Source organism: Cricetulus griseus (assembly GCF_003668045.3).
Source record: "Cricetulus griseus strain 17A/GY chromosome 1 unlocalized genomic scaffold, alternate assembly CriGri-PICRH-1.0 chr1_1, whole genome shotgun sequence".
Lineage (NCBI taxonomy): Eukaryota > Metazoa > Chordata > Mammalia > Rodentia > Cricetidae > Cricetulus > Cricetulus griseus.
In genome coordinates, this window is record NW_023276807.1 from 177840911 (window position 1) to 177861733 (window position 20823).

Genomic DNA, 20823 nt, shown 5'->3' on the forward strand with positions numbered 1-20823 from the left:
ATTTGTTGAAGATGTTGCCTTTGTTCCATCATATAAATTTGGATTGCTTGTCAAAAATCAGGTGTTCATAGGTGTGTGGCTTAATATCAGGGTTTTCAACTCTAATCCATTGGTCTACCTGTCTTTTTTGTGCCAACACCAAGATGTTTTCAGGACTATAGTTCTGTAATAGAGCTTGAAGCAGGGATGGTGATGACTCCAGAAGTTCCTTTATTGTACATGGTTGTTTTGGTTATCCTGGGTCTTTTGTTTCTCCACATAAAGTTGAGAATTATTCTTTCAAGGTCTGTGAAGAATTGTGTTGGGATTTTGATTGGGATTGCATTGAATCTGTAGATTGCTTTTGGCAACATTGCCATTTTTATTATACTGTTCCTACCTATCCAAGATCATGGGAGATCTTTCCAATTTCTGGTATCTTCTTTAATTTCTTTTTGTAGAGACTCAAAATTCTTATGGTACAGGTCTTTCACTTTTTTGGTTAGTTTTGCCCCAACGTATTTTATGTTGTCTGTGGCAATTGTAAAGGGTGATGTTTCTCCGATTTCTTTCTCCACCAATGTGTCATCCATATATAGTAGGGCTACAGATTTTTTTTTTGAGTTAATCTTGTTTCCTGCCACTTTGCTGAAAGTGTTTATCTGCTGTAGGTGTTCCCTGGTAGAATTTTTTGGGTCACTTATGTAGACTATCATATCATCTTCAAATAATGAGAGTTTGACTTCTTCCTTTCTGATTTGTATTCCCTTGATCTACTTTTGTTGTCTTATTGCTCTATCTAGAAAGTACAATATTGAAAAGGTATGAAGGGAGTGGACAGCATTGTGTTTTCCCTGATTTCAGAGGAATTGCATTGAGTTTCCATTTAATTTGATGTTGGCTGTTGACTTGCTGTATATTGCTTTTATTATGTTGATGTATTTTCCTGTTATCCCTGATTTTTCCAATACCTTTATCATGAAGAGGTGTTGGATTTTGTCAAAGCTTTTTTGGCTTCTGGTGAGATGATCACGTAATTATTTTCCTCAGGCTGTTTATATGTATTACAATAATGGATTTTTGTATGTTGAACCATTCTTGCATCCCTAGGATGAAGCCTCCTTGATCATGGTGCATGATTTCTCTGATGTGTTCTTAGAATCGATTTGCCAGTATTTTATTGAAAAATTTTGCATCAATGTTCATGAGAGATATTGGTCTGTAGTCCTCTTTGTTAGTTGTGACTTTGTGTGGTTTGGTTACCAAGGTTATTGAAGCCTCATAAAAAGAGTTTGGCAATGACTCTTCTGCTTCTATTGTGTGGAATACTTTGAGGAGAATTGTTATTAGCTGCTACTTGAATTTCTTGTAGAATTCCTCACTGAAGCCATCTGGCTCTGGGCTTTTTTTGGTTGGGAGATTTCTGATGACTGCTTCTATTTCATTAGGTTTATGGGTCTATTTAAGTTGCTTATCTGTTCTTGATTTAATTTTGGTAAGTGAAATCTGTCTATAAAATTGTCCATTTCCTTTAAATTTTTTGAATTTTGAGGAATATATTTTTTCAAAGTATGACCTGATGATTCCCTGTATTTCCTCTATGTCTGTTGTTATGTCCCCCTTTTTGTTCCTGATTTTATTAATTTTCATGTTCAGTCTCTGTTATTTGGTAAGTTTGGATAAAGGTTTGTCTATCTTGTTGATTTTCTTGAAGAATCAACTCTTCGTTAAACTAATTCTTTGTATTGTTCTCCTAGTTTCCATTTTATTGATTTCAGCCCTCAATTTGATTATTTCCTGGCATCTGCTCCCCCAGGGTGCATTGGCTTCTTTATGTTCTAAAGTTCCAGATGTGCTGTTAATTCTTTAGTGTGATTATTCTCCTGTTTCTTCATGTGGGCACTTAGCGCTATGAAATTTCCGCTTAGAACTGCTTTCAAAGTGTCCCATAGGTTTGGGTATGTTGTGTCTGAATTCTAGGAAATCGTTAATTTGTTTTTTTATTTCTTCCTCAATCCAGGAATTATGCAATTCGGTGTTACTTAATTTCAATGAGTTTGTAGGTTTTCTGCAATTTGTGTTGTTTAATTCTAACTTTAAATCATGTTTGTCTGATAAAGATACAGGGGGTTATTTCAATTTTTTTGTACCTGTTGAGGTTTCCTATATGGCCAAGTATGTGGTCGATTTTAGAGAAAGTTCTGTGTGGTACTGTGAAGAAGGTAAATTGTTTTGTATTTGGATGGAATGTTCTATAGATATCTGTTAAGTCCAATTGTGCCATACCTTCAATTAGCTCCCTTGTTTATTTGTTAAATTATTGTCTGGTGTTCCTATCTAGTGGTGAGAGTGGGGTGTTGAAGTCTCCCACTATATGTGTGTGCAGTTTTATTCATGATTTGAGTTTTAATAATGTTTCTTTTACGAAGATGGATGCCTTTGCATTTGGGCATAAATGTTTAGAAGTGAAACTTCCTCCTGATGGATTTCTCCTGTGATGAGTAGGAAGTGACCTCCTTCATCTCTTTTGATTGATTTTAGTTTAAAGTCCATTTTGTCATATATTAGGATTGCTCTCTCTCCCCCCCCCCGCTTGTTACTTGGGTCCATTTGAATTGAAAATCTTTCCCCAAACTTTAATTCTTAGGTACCATCTGCCTTTGAAGTTGAGGGTTTTTTCTTGTATGCAGCAGAAGGATTCATTCTGTCTTCTTACCCATTCTGCTAATCTGTGTCTTTTTATGGGCAAGTTAAGACCATTAATGTCAATGGATATTAATGACCATTGATTGTTCATAGTTGTTTGTTTTTGATTTGGTGATGGTGGTGAAATTATGTGTCGGATTCTATCCCTTTTTCCTTTTGGCTGTTGGTAAAGTGGGATTATCTATTGTCTATATTTTTCTGGTTGGAGTTTACTTCCTTGGGTTGCAGATTTCCTTCCAGAGCTTTCTGAATGGCTGGATTGGTAGATATGTATTGTTTAAATGTGGTTTTGTTATGGAATATCTTGTTTTCTCCATCTATATTGATTGAAAGCTTTTCAGGGTATAGTAGTCTCGTCTGGCATCCAAGGTCTCTTAGTGTAGGTAGAATATCTAACCAGGACCTTCTGGCTTTCAGAGTTTCCATGGAAAATCGGGTGTAATTCTGATAGGTTTGCCTTTATAAGTTACTTGAACTTTTTCCTTTGCTGCTCTAAATAGTTTCTCTTTATTCTGCATGTTTGGTGTTTTGATTATTATGTGGTGAACAGACCTTTTTTAGGGGTTCAGTCTATTTGGTGTTCTGTAAGCTTTTATTTTCATTGGCATGTCTTTATTTTGGAAAGTTTTCTTCTATGATTTTGTTGAATATGTTTTCAGTGCCTTTGAGTTGGATTTCTTCACCTTCTTCTATACCTATTATTCTTAGGATTGGTCTTTTCACGGTATTCCATTTTTCCTGGATATTTTGCGTTAGGTATTTGTTGGACTTAAAATTTTCTTTGGTTGTGTATATTTCTGCTAGTGTGTCTTTAACTCCTGAGATTCTGTCTTCCATCTCTTGTAATCTGTTGGTTATGCTTATGTCTGTAGTTCCTGATGGTTTACCTAAATTTTCTATTTTTAGCATTCCCTCAGATTATGCTTTCTTTATTTTCTCTAATTTAGTTTTTAGGTCTTGAAGTGTTTCTTTGATAGATTTGTTGATATCTTGTATTTTCAGTTTGTTTTGTCTTCAATTTCTTTATTTGGTATATGACCAAAGATAACAATGCCAAGTTAACATGGAGATAAGCATCCAAAAACTGTAAGCCAAAACACACTTTTTCTCTTGATATGTTGATTATTTTAGGTATTTTTATAGCAATAGGAATTTGACTAACATAACAGTGAAGGAACATGCTTGATATTTAATAAATATTTGTTGAAATGAAGACCATGAATTTGATCATTTCAATTCAATAATCTCATAGTTGAGTAAAATTATTTAAGAGGGAAAAAGTCTTTCTTTAATGGCTCTCTTCTTAGAGCTGTGTGATAAGATGCTTTTCTGAGCTTCCAGAAATTCCAGATGAGTATTGATTAAAATTGACATCTCCATCTAAAGATGTTACAGACTCTGAAAACACAAATAAGTCCATTAGTTTTATCACTAAGGTGACTTCTAGGGAACTAGTTTATTCACATTGAGGTGGGGGTATGTTTTATATTGTGGACATTAAGAAATCAATCACCTAGGAGGGCTTTTGCAAACACATAGAAATGTACTTATTGTCAAATCACTGTGGCCAAATATTGCATACTGGCATACATTTAAAACAATACCCCTCCAATCTATAGTAAAGATAATTATATTATTCTCTATAATTACACATTTAGTTGTTGAACAATAAAATATATGTACATTTTATTTTATTATTATCGCTGTGAAGCTTGTTTGTTTTTAATGAGAAAAAGAAGTGAATGGATCCAAATGAGAGGGGAGTTGGGGAAGAACTGAGATTGATAGAGAGAGGGGAAACAGTACTGAGGATATGTTATGTGGGAAAAAGCAAATAAACAAAGATAATAAAATCTGTGTATATGATTGATGCACATAGAAGAATACAAATAGATCTGTACTTATCACCGTAATGAATTTCAACTATGAATGCATCAAGGACCTCAATATAAAACCATATTCAGTGAACCTGATAGGAGAGAAAGTAGGGAACAATCTTGAACTCATTTGAACAGAAAAGAAATTTCTGAATCCAACACTGATAGCACAGACACAGAACAGCAATCAATAAATGTTAGCTCATAATACTGTAAAGTTTCCATAATGCAAAGGATACCATCATTCAGACAAAGCAGTAGGTTACAGAATGGGAATTTTTCTTTTTTATCAACTACAAATCCAGTTGATGGTTAATATCTAAAATATATAAAGAACATACAAAACTGGATATCAAGATGGCATATACCCCAACTTAAAAAATAATATGGATCTAAACAGAATTCTCAAAAGATGAAATTCAAATGACTAGAAATACTTAAATGCTTAATAGCCTTAATCATCAGAGACATACAAATCAAAACTACTTCAAAATTTCTTCTTATATCAGTCAGAATGGTAAAGATCAGTAAAACAAATGACAGCTCATTATGGAGAGGAGCTCATTATGAGGGGAACACTCATCCACTGCTGGTTTGAATGCAAACTTGTTCAGCCACTATGGGAATCATTGTGGATGTTGTATTCAGTTTCTTTCCTGCCTGGTTCTGAAGCTGTTTAAAGCCAAATAAACACACAGAGAGTTGTATTAATTATAAACTGTTTGGCCAATGGCTTAGGCTTCTTACTGGCTAGCTCTTTTTTAATTATTAACTGTAATTATTAATCTATGTGTTTTCTTATCTTACTAGAGAATGCCTAGTGTCCTATTTTCCTGGTAGCTATATAGCCATCACTCTGTCAGCTCCTCTCTGCCTCCTCTCCCCAGAATTTTTCTTGTCTGATAGCCCCACCTATATTTCCTGCCTGGCTACTGGTCAATTAGTGTTTTATCCCCATCAGGATGTTCCTCAGGTAGCTGAGAATAGATCTTGCTCAAGATCTAGCTGCAACACCCTTGGATGTAAACTCAAAAGGACACTTCATCCTACAATGGAGACAAATGCTTAACCACCTTCATAATTTATATATTCATAACAGTTAGAAATTAAAAAGAGTGTAGATATTCATCAATAGATGAAATTAAAAAATTGAAATCATGAAATTTACAGGTAAATAGACGGAACTAGAAAAAATTATCCTGAGTGGGGTAAGCCAGATTCAGAAAGACAAATATGGTATTATTTTCTTACATGTGAACTTATCTGTTAAGTCACTGATACGTAAGTCAACTACAATCTGTATAGGCACCGAAGTTAGGTATAGAGTAAGAGACTAGGTGGGAGAGTAGATCTTCCTAGCAAGGGGATATAGAATAGTTATGGATGGATTTGTGGGGACTGGTAAGGGAAAATACAATGGGGAGAGGAAGTGAAGAGAATGCTGAGGGGAGATACAGATACAGACAGCTAAAATTAAGGGCTTTTTGAGATGTTGAACAGAAAACTAATACAGTAGATGCTCTGAAATACATACCTTTATACACATTATCTAAATGAAATTACCAAATATTCAGGAGATAAAGTTCCAAGAGGAAATTGTTATCACCAAATGAAGTTTCCATTTACCTGGAATGGTTTACATCTAATTGATTTTTTGGCCATAGGGACTCCATGGAAACTCTCAACCAGCATAAGCTGTTACCAATGCTATTGGATGTACTCATCAAGATATATTGCATGAAAGGCAATTATTTTCAATCAAAACTAGAAACATATGCAAGTCAGGAATGATTTGTTCTCATAAGAAAATGAAGTGTACTTAAGATATGGAATCTTTGCTAACCTGTGTTCAGATGGAGGGATGTGTAGGGAATACAATGTGTGGTTCATGTGAGTGTTTTGGAGAGTCATGAAAATGCCAATAAAAACATTTAGTCGGATTCCACTGGAGCCTCCTGACTGTCCAGCCAACCATTTAGCATCTGATAGAGCCATGTGGCCGATGACAGATAGCATGACAGGGAAACCTAGACATAAGTAGGAAAAAACAGAATGCATTAAACCTTTCCATTGGGCACTGTCATGCAGTGTACTCACCTGCAATTTTATTACTTTAAGTTACCTCTTTTTCACCTGCTATACATATTTTGGAAGCAATTGCCTGTTTTTGAGGTATATGGGCGTGTGTATGTGTGTGTGTTTCTATGTTTCCTTAATAGGCAATTAGCATAAAACCTACATAGAATTATGATATGTCCTTGTAATTTGGAGGCCTCTGGCTTCTGCTGTGATATTAACACTAGATTCTCACTGGTATGCCTCTTGGATTTCCCGTTGCTGTCCTGTGTCCTGGAGATCTGTCTGCTTTGGATATGCAGGACTGGCCATTCACATGCTTCAGCAGTTCATAGATGTCACCTGCATCCCCACAAACAAAGTCAGGTCTACTGTACTGCCTGGGTGAAGTGCAGGGCTTGTTATCCCATGAGCTGCAGCCATTAAAGTATGTGGACTACTCTGTGCAATCCTTTAATATCAATGTGGTCCAAGGCAGCTGTTCAGACCAGTAACATCAGTATCACTTGTGGATGTAACATGGTCCTTGAACATTGACACAGACCCTGCTGCTCCATACCCATGGAACCAGACATAACTGTCAGTGGCAGCATGGGCAGGGACTTCACCATGGTTTTGCAGGCTACTCATATCAGGCTGTTTCTCTTTACCCCCATATCCCCAGATTCACCTCTCTTCATAGTGTTCAAGCTGCTCTGCTTCTTTTTTTCCAAATCCCCACCCCTTGCTTACATATCATAGTGGATGTTGCTGTGGGTGGGCTGCATGTTGGGTGAGGCCTCTGGGTGTCTTCAAGTGTGTGCTAAACCCACTGTATGCAAAGGAAATAAATATCTGGCAAAGTTAAACACAGCATGATGAAACTGCAATTCAATATAGAGTCATCCAGTTTCATGGTTGTACTGTCACCACAAATAAAATGAGAGGTTATAAGATGGCCCAGTGATAAGAAGTAAACATTTTCAGTCAGCAGTGGGTCTCCATTCTCCAGGTACCCTTGTTCTTCCTGTACTAGGATACAATTCTGGGAGTCACAGTGACTCATAAAGCAGTCTTTTTCTCAAAGGAAGAAACTATAGGCCCATTAGCACTCATGTTTGCTACTGACACTATTGATGAGCAGTGTAATTCAGTTTTTCCCAAGAAGCAAGAACAGCACTGGCTTTCATATTTCCTGTTCTGCCACACTTTATAACACATAAACAAACCCTCTTCCATTTCTCCACCATCATTTGTGGTTTGTATCTTTCCCAACACTCCACCACCAACTTATTCACTTCCCACCATGTGTAGTTGGGTGTGGGCTGTGTTATATTTGGGATTACTGGCAGGTCTAGTTGTTGTCTCAGTTCTTCCCACTATCCAAGATGTGTTTCTAGATGATCCTTGTCATCATCCCACTGGGCATTAGCAATGGACTTTGACCTTTCCTTACAGCCTCTTCTCTTTGCTATACTAATTTTTAGGTGATGCCTTACCAGACCAGAAGAGAGCACTGGAATGCTCACTCTTGGGAGTCATGGAGGCCCTGGCCAAGCTACAACTGCCTCAGCTACATCTGAAAGCCAAGAGCATGACTTGACTACCACATTGGTCTTCATAGATTCTTACTGTAGAAGAATATTAATTGCTTTTATTTTATTTAAGAAAACTTGTGTTTGAGTGCCAGGGTCTGGTGGTTTGAAAGAAAATAGCCCTCAAAGAGAGTGGCACTATTTTTGGGTGTGGCTATGTTGGAGTAGGTATGGACTTGTTGGAGGAAGTGTGTCACTGTGGAGTCAGGTTTGGAGATTTTATATATATGCTCAAGCTGTGCCCAGTGTCTCAGACAACTTCCTGCTACCTGCAAGTTAAAATGAAGGACACTATGCTTATTTCTCCAGCATCATGTCTGCCTGCACACCACCACATTGCACCATGATTATAATGGATTAAACCTCTAAAAATGTAAGCCACCACAATTAAATGTTTTTCCTTCATAAGAGTTGCTGTGGTCATGATGTCTATTCACAGTGACAGAAAACCTAACTAAGACACAAAGTCATCACAAAAATATTGTGTGGATTTGGGCAAAAAACAAGCCTTCTCTGGGCCCTGAGGTATATACTGGCAATATGAAGTTTAGGGTTGGAGAGGGGTTGAATATGTAACCAGGCTCTTTGCAATTTCACACTTCATATGATTCATGGGGAGAGAGAGATCTCAAGGACTATGTAATGATCAGGACTCCAAAGCAAGTTAGAAATGTAATAAATATTAGACTTTGAATTATTTCACAGATGCCTTTTTCCTCATTAATTTGCTTGGTTTAAATTCCTGTGCTATGAAGTCCCTGAACATTTGCAGAGCTTTTCAGGGTGATCACACATGTCCTGTGCTTTTGTGCTTTCAAGGAGCAACTACAATGTCCTCTAAACACCCCCAACTGCTTCCCTGATTTCCATTTCTTTAGAAAGTAGGTTTTGAACAAAACTTATCATCAAGTATTATGCTTCATAAAACATATTTCCCTTGATTATACAATCCATTATTAATTATTTCACTAAGATTTTGATCTCTAGTAAGTACTAAGCACTGTGAGCTCTGCATACCTGAATACAATTGCCTTCCAGCCATTTGTCACTTTAATGAACATATAAAGAGCACATAAGTACTGAGAAATTCATAAATATCCCCACAGTCGGAAGTCTTCTATTCAATTTCTTTGACTTTTTAGAAAAATAATACTGAGAAAATAACTTGAAATGAATACACACTTTAACAATTCATGTGTCACATTCAAGGAATGGAATGGTCCAGAAGCCGATGAATCATCTTTACTGAAATAATGCATCAGCCTAAAAAAGGCAAAGACACTTAAGCATGTTAGGGAAATTGTTCATGTCTCCACCAGCCACATGTCTATGCATACATTTATTTATTCATTTATTCTAAATTATTTATTAAGTACCTTTTATGAGTCAAATATGTTGTAGGAAAAAATGAACATTTTACCTCCAGGAAAGAATGGGATAGAATGAGAGATACTAAACATGGCAAATGCTTTATGTTATGATAGATTGGCACATGAGGACAAGAAGTTAAAGGTGCCTTGAAGTGAGAATAGGAATATTCTGATAAAATCAGACTGGATAATGAAGAAATGATAGGAGTGTTGTCTCCCAGGTAAAATACATAGCTGGTGTGCACTGATGTCAAGAAAAGAAAAGCAGGAAGTTCAGAATATTGGCACCCAAGGAAGTTAGGGAATGGATGAAATGAGATTGGTAATTAGAGAGGCATCTTAGAGAGAATTGTAGGTACTGTAGGAAAAAAATGATGTGTTTGAGTCTAAATATTAAGGTAATCACTCAAAATGCTTTGAAAAAAGACATTGACCACAGTGAGATCAATTAGGAGACTAATGTCATAGCCTAATTGTGGCTCCAAGGGTAAAAATGGCTTGAACTAAGAAATCATCAATGGCAAGGGAACAATTTTGGGAAGTCATTAGTGAGTGGAGAGTAGATGACTTGTTGATTAGACACATGAATGAAATAAATGTGATTGAGTTTCTGCCTGAATTCAGACATCATTTGTTGCATAAGGATGGAAAACCAAGGAGAAGGAAGATGACTTCTGTTTTTGACATCCTGAACATTGTACAGTGAAATGAAAGTCTTAAATTTTCAGAATGACTTCTAAGCCTGAGGAAGATCAAATTTGAAATTTCAGAAACTTGAACACAATGAAAATAGTCAAAGATTTAAGGTCCCAGTTGGAGACATCTGAAATATATGAAATCACCCATTGTCTGCATTAGTATTCAGGCATCTGTACTGACCTGTCCTTGGGTTTCTCACAGGTTACACCTTCAGCTGCAGCCACTAAGACCACCACCTGTGAATATTCACTGTGTGCCCTTTTTAAAGAGGCCTACCCACCTCCCATCCTTCTCCATCTCTCTTTTTTTATCTTCCACTGTCTGTTCCACTTTCCCTCTCCTTCTCTCCCCCTTATTCTCTCACTCCCCTTCTTTCCTCTCACCTCTCTCTCCTGTCTCAGGAAGCTGGTCTCCCCCTCCATTTTCCCTTTTTTATGACCCTTTCCCTAATAAAGAACCCCTCTACTTGAACCCTGCCTCATGGCATCTTTCTCTCACATGCTGTATTTCTTAAGTTAGGGTTTTATTGCTGTGAAACCCTATGACCAAAAGCAACATTGGGAGAAAAGGGTTTTTTTAATTTATCATCAAGAAAAGTCATGAAGATACTGAAGTGGGAACCTGGGGACTATAACTGATGCAGAAATCATGGAAGAATGCTGATTCTTACTGTTTTGTTCTTCATGATTTGCTCAATCTATTTTCTTATAGCACACAGGGCCACCTAATGGGGGGTAAGGCTACCCACAGTGAGCTGGGTCCTCTAATTTAATAACTAATCAAGACAATGCACCACAGACTTGCCCACAGACCAATCTGGTAGAGCCTTTTTTTTTCTCAGTTGAGGTTCTCTTTTCCAAAACAACTCAAGCTGTGTCAAGTTGACATAAAACTAGTCATCACATCCATGGAGGAAAAATATAGAAATGGGTTAACAATAGGGCAGACAATAATCATCATTTAATCTTCTTAATAGTTTCTGTAATTTCCTAGATTCTCAAGCAGAATTTTATTAGTGAAAGTTTCTTATACTGGTGCCAGCCATGGGTGTCCTAAGCAATGACACAATTTCCCACTAATTCTTTTCTGTCCTCTTGATGTTGAGTCCCTAATGTTACTTCGTTGCTCACTTGCTTGCTCTTTTGGCTCCCCCAGTGCTACAACCCCCTCCACTGTTAAAAAAGATTGTTAAGATTCCAAAATATTTTATTCTTGGAAAATTTCATGGATAATTTGTGTCTTTTGATTTCTTCCTTTCAAGTGAGCATTCAAATCATCTCAATATTATTTTAATTCTTTCATTTTAACAAATAGCATGGTCTTCAGAGCTCTGTTGAAAAGCAAAAATTACCACGATGGCTATTGGCGAGAAAGTTCTTGGGGATTTTGTAAAGAACCATTTCACTGCATGAGTGGGGTAAAAGTCATACTGCTAGGGCTTAAACAGATTGAATTGCAAGCAAGTCAACAAAGTAACTATAGACATTTTCAAGATGTTTCATCATTTGTGGGTGAAAAGAAACCAAAGATCACAATGCTCTGATTTTGTGTGTCAAGCATGCATAATAGCCAATAGCCCATGGGTAATTGAGCACATGAATTGTAGTTAATCTGACCTGAGAAAATGTATACTCAATTTCAAAGATACAACATTAGTAATACAAACATTTCAATATGCTTTATTTTGGTAGAAAGTTAAAATGAAAGTATCACAGATATGTTAATGAGTACATAATGTATACTGGGCATGTAATATATATAGTATACTTTTACATTAATATGTCATAAATTAATAAATAAATTGCTATATATTTATAGATATAATCAAATAAATTATCTTAATTAATTAATCTTCCAATTTTGGCTTTTAGTTAATGTGCTATCTTAATTTAATTCTTTGTAAAAACCTGCTATAAACAATGACTTATAAACAAAAACAGCAATATATCTCTCATCATTCTAGAGACTGGGAAGTTCATTTTCAAAAGGCATAGAGACAATGTCTGGTGAGTGCCTGCTTCCTGGTGCATAATTGGCTATCTACCTTCTGTGTCCTCACAAGGTGGAACAATGAGAATGCTCTATGGAGACATTATTTTTAATATTTCATAGTTTTCCTGAGGACATCATATTGGAGTTGGGCATTTATGGTTATTGGGATATTTTAATTTTAGTGTGGTTTGGATCATGCTGATCTATAACATGATCAAAATTGTCCTTAATACTTTTTCAGTCCTTTTTCTGTATCTCAACCTCCTTGGTACCTGCCTTAATGGTTAGGAACTAAAATACACAAATGTGAGCAAATTCCTCTTGTACCACAGACAACTACAAATGGAAATAAAATATGATCACAATTAGAAATGCTCTAATCATCAAAAGTTCTTGAGAACATTTGAGGTCTGGAAGTTGACATGATGGCTTGACATTGAATTCGAAGAAGTAACTATCACAGCTAGACTTGAGAAGGAAGAGAAAAAGATCCCAGAACACTTAGAGAAGATTGCAGCAATTTCTTGCACAGAGGGAAATTGAGAAAATGTTTTTGTCAGTCTGACACATACCTAGATATGTTTAAAAGGGAAACTTAACTGAGATAATGCTTATGAAAGATTGGTCTCTGGGGATATTGGTTTGATTAATAATTGATATGGAAAGATCTAGCTTACTGTGGGCAGTGCCATACCTAGACATTAGGTACCATGATCTTCAGAAAAAAAATCTGAGCAAACCACTAGGAGCAAGCCAGTAAAAAACCCGTTGTCTGTGGCCTCTGCTTCAATTCCTGTCTCCAGGTTCCTGCTCTCACTCCTTATGATAATAGGCTATGATGTGGTATTACAAGCCAAATAATCCCTTTCTTCTCCAAGCTGCTTTTTGCCATGGTATTTTCTCACAGCAATAGAAATCCAAACTAAAACAATAGTTAACTTTAATTGTCAACCTGATTAAATTAAAAATGATTAAATTAATAAAGCATGCTTCTACACATGTCTATAAAGATATAACCAGTGTGTATTAAATTAAATGAATCAGCCCACCTGAATGTAGATAGCATCATCCTGTAAGCTGAATGTTGAGACGGAAGAAAAGTGGTAATGAAAAATTAATAAGATTGTGGTCCTCTCTATCTGCCTCCTGGGTGCCATGTATGAACAGCTCATCTTTTCTCCAAGATTGGTGCAATCTTTGAATCTGAGCTAATGAATATGTTTCCTTTCTTAAGTTGTTTCTGTTGACATTCCACAGCAGTTGGGCTAAAACCTGATTGATACAGGCAACATGCATGTGATAGAGAGGAGGATGTGTTTGATATCATGAAGCCAGTATAATGACTACAATAGATCTATGAGGGGGAGTCACAGAGTTTTTAAATTGTGAATACATTGTAGGTTTAGGTTCAACACTTCAGTTCCTGCAGAGTTTATCTTCTAAAAGAAACTATAACTTTGGAAAGAGGGATCAGAAATTTCCTTATAATGCCCAGTTGGGAAGAAGTAGAGGCAGATGTTATGGATGCAACAAAATGCTGTTACATTAAAGATTTTCTGAAGTTAAAAATTGTAGACCACATAGTAGTGGTACTGATCACAACCCTCCTGGCTTCTCAACCCTTCTAATATCAAACATTAGCTGTCTTTTAATATTATGGCAATCCTTCATGAGACTACATAGCTACAGTGCAAACTAGACTGGAGATGGAGACAGAAGCTAAGGGCTCAAGGTCTGACTTTGTCAAAACCAACTGGGAGAGTGATGGACAGTTCCTTCCTCCATTAAATAAGACTGAAAATACTAGTCACCTGATCACTTTAAAGTTATATTGTGCCCTGTAGGTAAGGGAAATTTATAAGTAAAGAAGTCTTGTGCCAAAAATTTCATAAAGCATTTTAATGGCTTTTGTTTTAATTGTACACATATGGACACTCAGTGGGAATGGGGATATTTTCAGATTAACTCACTCCCCTATGTGTATACAGGTGCTCTTACCCATGTGATCACATGTAGAAATCAGACTCTCTAATGATTAATGATGTCTTTCTCAATCAATTCTCCATCTTATCTTTTTTGAGTCAGGGACTCTTACTGAGCCTTTGTTTTGCCTAGTCTGACTGTCCTGTGAGGACCTAGCATGCTTCTGCCGTTGCTTTCCCAGTCCTATGGTTAAAGGACCATGCTGCTGCATCAGCTTTATTTGCTTTCTCCAGATCTCCTCACACTTGTGTAGCAAGTACTCTGTCCAATGAGCTACTCCCCACTGCAGAAGTGAAATTGCAATGGAGAATTCTGTAAGCAGTGTTGGTGGAGGAACTTTAAGTTACAGCATGCATTAATTAAGTATCTGACTATCCCTACAATATAGACATCTCTCTCTCTCTCTCTCTCTTTCTTTTACTCCCTCCCTTCCCTCCTCCTCTCCTCCCTCCTCCTCCCCTCCCTCTCTCTCCCTCCCCCTCTCTCTCTCTCTCTCTCTCTCTCTCTCTCTCTCTCTGTGTGTGTGTGTGTAGTGTAGGAGTATACAAGTGTTTATAGTCCAGCTATAGAAAGTGTCACTGCTTGATAAAAACCTGATTTGATTACTTCAGAAAAGCAGTTTTGACAGTTAACCCTGCTGATCTGTTTATAAACTCAAAATAATCTAAACACACAGTTGTTCTCATTAATTTTTGATAAGCAACAAGACTCACAAATATTTTACTTCTAAGCATATGTTCCCTTGGCTTCAGCAGCAGCCATATGCTTTGACATATGATGTACCATCTTGTACCAGATGTACAAAACTCAGATCTGAGACAATGGCTAATCTGCATGTGGGCTTTCATAGACTGTCTGGCTTTCTTATATTTGGTGTTTTTTTTTTAATAAGGCAGAGATGATGTTTACATGCATAAGCCTCAAAAGTATCCAATTCTATGAATGTGTGTGTGTGTGTGTGTGTGTGTGTGTGTGTGTGTGTGTGTGTGTGTTACCCTTATCACTTTTAAAACACAAGAGAAAATAAATGTCTTTATAGTCTAATTTGAGTTTGTGAAATCGCTTTTTCCCTTATAAAGTCTATTTGTCATAATTTAATCCTGTAGCAACTTGACATATGCAGCACTATCTTGGAAATAGAATGACCAAAGCCATTCATTAGTTTTATAAATTCTGCCCATGTTAAATATTTATCTCAAAGTGTTTTTCTTTATTATTTTATTAGTTTATGAATCAGCTAGTTTTTCTTATGGTATTTCTTACATACCCAGTTTTGTTTGCCACCCTCACACCCACCCTCTCCCCAATGTCTTGGCTTCTCATCATTGCTATCTTTTTCCATCTGAAGGATTCTCCTTCATATTACATATATTTTGGGAGCCTCCCCAGTCTTCTAATTTAAATCCCCCTTTGATATCTCATGGACTCATTGCTGGTTTCCTAGCCTCTACATACACTCACACCACCATGAATGCACACTTCATTTCACATAATACTTTCAAGTTTTATTCATTTTCCTGCAAATATACATAATTTCATTTTTCCATACAACTGAGTAAAATAATATTTTGTAAACAGAATAAATTCTTCTAGTTATTTATCAATTGACACCTAGTGTGATTCAACTGTCTTGCTGTTGTAAACAGAGCATCAATAAATAGATATTGTGTGTGAAAGTATTTCTATCATAGGACATAGACACTTTAGAGTATATGCCAGGAGTGGCATAGCTTGATTGCTTTGTAGTCTTTTGAGATACCTATGTATTAGTTTCCATAGTGGCTACACTAGTTTATACTCCCATAAACAGTAAATACGTGTTTCTTAATTACTCATATCCATGTCATCATAGATATCATCACTCACAATCATTCTTTTTTCTTTTTTTATGGTAACTATTTTGACTGAGGTTAGGCAAAATCTCAAAGTAGTTTTAATTGCATTTTTCTTGTAGATAAGGATTTCTAATGCCTTAAAAGTATTTATGGCCATTTATATTTTTTTCTTTTGAGAACTCTCTGTTAAGTACATTGCTCTATTCTTTGACTGGGTTGTTTACTTATTTAGTTTTTCCAGTTCTTTTCATATTCCAGATATTAACCCTCTGTTGGATGTATAGCAGTCAAAAGACTTTCTCCTGTTCTTTAGTCTGCCTCTGAGCTCGACTGGCTCTATCTTTTGCTCTATAGAAGATTTAAATTGTGGGGTCCCACTTGTCAATGTTTGTCTTAGTTTTTAGTAACCGTGTTCAGGTTCCTAAATGTCTTACACAGGCTTATTTCTTGAAGTAATTTTCCATATAACTTCCACTAACTGATTTTAGATTTTTAGATCATATATTAAGGTGTTTTACTTAAAGTTGTTTTTAAAATTTTTTATATTAGTTTAAGTTGGGGGGTAGGTCAGGGGTGGGGAAGGAGGGGTGGGGGTGAGGAGAGGGAGAAGAGATTAACATGTGAAACAAGCTTGTTTTTTTTTTTTCAGTTTAGGGGGAGATACAAGAATCTAGATTCATTTGTTTACATGGATATCCAGTTGTCTAAAAATTATTTGTTTTTCTTCTATTGTATTTTTGGCATCTTTGTCAAGATGAGGTGACTGTAGTTGTAGGGCTTTATATCTAGATTTCTTATTATCTTCCATTAATCTGTATGTCTGCTTTTGTGCCAGCATCGTTTTGTTTTTTGTTTACTATGGCTCTATGGCATAACATGAAATCAGATATGGTGATACCTACTGTATTATTATTATTTGGTCAGGATTCTTTGTTTATCCACAATCTTTTCTGATTATAGATGAATCTTAAAAATGATTTGTCTATTTATTTGAAGAATGTTACTAGAATTTTGATGAGAATTGAAGTGAATTTATAGATTGCTTTTCATAGGATGGTCACTTTTACAACACTGGTTCTTCCAATCCAGGAGAATGGTAATATTTCCATCTCCCACTATCTTCCTCAACTTCTTTCATGTATGTTTTCAAATTTTCTCTGTAGCAGACTTTCACTTGATTGGTTGGATTTATTCCAAGAAGGTTTTGAAGTACTTGTGACCATCCGTGTTTCCCTGGATACTTCTTTGGTATCTTTATTATCGTTGTAAGAAAAAGATGACTAACATTGCATCAACATTATTGATTTGATGCAAAGGATTTTTCTATGCCAAGTTTGTATCTTGTCACTTTGCTGAAAGATTTATTATTTCTAAGAATTTTGTAATTGAGTCACTGAGGTCTCATGTACATAGATAGAATCATACCAACTTCAAGTAAAGATAAGTTGACTTATTTATTTCTTATTTGCATCTCCTTTATTTACTTCTCTTGTTTTATTTCTTTAACCAGAACTTCTGGTTCTGAATTGAATAAAATCAAAGGAAGTGAACACTCTTGTTTTCTTTTTTTTTAATTTCAGTGAAGGTAATTTTGAGTTTTTCCCCCCATTCAGCACAATGCTAGCTATAGGGTTGTCATGGATGGCTTTTATAACCTTGAGATGTATTACTTCTGCTCCAAGCTTATTCAAGGCTTTTATCAAGATGGGAAGATGAATTTTTTTAAAGATTTTTTTTCAATCTGGTGAGATGATTTTGTGATTTCTGACGTTGAGTTTGATTTTTTTCTACAAATGGCACCAAAGTATGCATATACTAGGAGGGGGAACAGGAATAATCTTCAAATAAAACAGGCTACTAGTAAACCTAAATTCAGTGTTCTACTCAGTGAGAATGAATGGATCCAACATCAGGGGAACCCTGGGGCATTTGAAAACAGAAGACTGCATGCCTTGGAGAGTAGAAAGACCTTCCCTATATGTCACTTACAGTCAGGATGGGTGTACTGAGCATTAGCCTCAAGGGTGTTTGGAATAGGTTCCTGTGAAGCTAGTGCTACAAGGACAGCTATTGGAGTGGAATGTTTTCTGACTTACTATAAGCTAGGTGTCTACTCTTAAGGATTTTCAGCTACATATATGAGACATGAAAGTTCTTGGACAACTACTGAAAGGCCATGCAGTTCTTATCCAGAGTAAATAGGAATTGAACCAGGTTAGCCTTAGGCAGTGAAGAATGAGAATTAATAACAATGGATTGATGAGACAAAGAGGCAACATAGAGTATATTGCAATAATTCTAATGTGTGACAGTTAATGCTAGAGAATAAGAAAATACTGGAGTATAAAGAATAAATAAAATTAAAGAAAATCCTTCCCTCCTTGTGAAGAAAGGTGACTGTGGACACTGACTTCTATGCTACATCCTTGGTTCTCTATACTTCTTTTTTTCCACTTTACTTCACTCTGAAAATTGAGCACTTGCTGCCTACCAGGAAATGCCCTTTGCCCAAGACACTTCTTGAATAGCCTGCTAATGTTAAATTGTGATTTTTATGGTTATTCAAGGTGGTGGTAATGTATCTTGAAGAAGTGGAAAGCCTCAACAAGGGCTTTGGAAAAGCTACTACCTTAAATATGCCTAATGACAAAAGCTGACTAATAGATTTATCATACTACTGATGGAAATTCTATGCTTAAATATTTCTTTGCTTTACTATGTTAATTAAAAATGAACATACTTAGGGCAGCTAAATGAGGAAGAAGTGTTCCTTTCCCTTCCCTTTTCTGTCTAAGTACTTTATCGACCTGGAGAGATCAAGTCCAGAGCTTTAATCATGCTAGGCAAACACTCTACACTGAACTATATACCCCATTCCATGGGAATCTTAACCACAAGAAAAAAAATGAAGTTGAATTATAGGAGAGGAAACCAGTGATGACTCCAGATTCACCTGTTCTTCTTTGAGCCCATTTATCTTTCCAATAATTTATTTACCCACTCCCAAAATATTTACCTATCTCTACTCATCTTTACTAAGAGGTTTTATAGGCCTTTAGAACTCCCTGGATTAGGGCATATTCATTCTCCCCTCAAATGCTAATCACCCTACACCTATTCATTATTAAGAGTGTATATCAACCTCTAGAGTACCCTTGGATTTGAAGTATTTATTTTATTTCATGTGATTCTCATGTATGTATAATAAATTTCATTACTTTTTCCCTGTTGTCAATTATTTTTGCATATAAAAACTTGAAGTATAGAGAGTATAAACATGGCAATGTTATTGCTATACACACTACTGAGACCTCCCCTTCCAGGCAATTTTCACACCTTCCCTATGGACCACTGCTACTAACAGTGGGCAAGTCTCCATCTTGAGGGCAGTCTTATTCCTTTCAGAAGTATTCTCCTTTTTTCATCATATTACCTAAGTTATGGTATCCTGTCTTCTTATCACCTTTGCTGTTATTAAGATCATGGGTAAGAGAATAGAAAATAAACAACAACAAAAACAAAAACTGTCATATAGAGCTAGATAATCACTTAAAATATTACTTTTTTTACAAAGTTAAGGAAACTACCCTAACAACCAAATGTACTTTGTTCATTTATTATTTCACTACACTATGTATTGAAGAGCCTGAACAACTCAAAATCCCGAAGAATTCCATAGTCCACGGTAGAGGTCATGCACAGAAACAGTTAGGTAAAGTAAGTTAAACATGTACATGGGATCTTTTGAAAGCAGATAAATATATTGTTTCTATTTACTATTACACAATAAACTAACACCCAAGCTAAAATATGCCAATCAATATCTTCTAGGGTTTCCCAGTTCTATCAGATGCTACAGTTCTCACTTGTCATTGTCTACTCAGGGGACAGTTTGTAACAGCTGATGTGGGGTTCATTGCTTTGGAGGTTGTTTCTCTCTTCAAAGGTTTGCTTTCTGAAAACCCAAAACCTTTGAGATACAGATCTCCAGTGGGGGATGTTGCAGCTATTGTCCTTGAAATAGATTAATGTAGTTCTCATGGGCCTTGGAGTTAGTTATTGTGAGAACAAGTTGTCCTCACTGTTCTCTGCCTTTCTAACTCTCCATTCAAACTCTGACCTTTGACACACATCTAACACTCATGTCAAGGAAACTATAATTATGCTTTTTGCATTTTCAGTCCTTAAAACCTAAGTAATAAAAATAAGGTAGGTAACCTATCTATCTTTATAAAGCAGTCAGCCTTAGATATTCCATCAGACTCATGAAAAATAGGCAAATGTAGGCAGTTATCTAGAGATTCAACTAATCTAATTATAAAGATGGCTTCTTCATGTCAGAAGCCAAAGTGCCTTTCATTCCTTATTCCCATCCTCTAGAGAAACCGGGTCTTTCACATTGTTGTTCAAAGCTTCAGGGCTGACAGCTTCTCAGGCTGATTTTCCTGTTTAGAGTGTAGTATACCCATTGCTCATGTGGTCCCATTCTGCTTTGACATGTTTTAGGGTGGTACCTTTCATACTTATAGGAATAATTTATCACTCCATGCCTTGTGGTTGGAGACAGAAATGTGATATTATCTGTGGGGACAGCAAATCATGCCCCAGCCTGAAAAAGCAGACTTATACAATATACAGTAACTTATGTCTAGAAACAGCCTGATCCAAAAACTATTATTTCCTTAAATTACCTTAAATTCATCTGTTTCACTATGAGATTTCAACTGTGTCT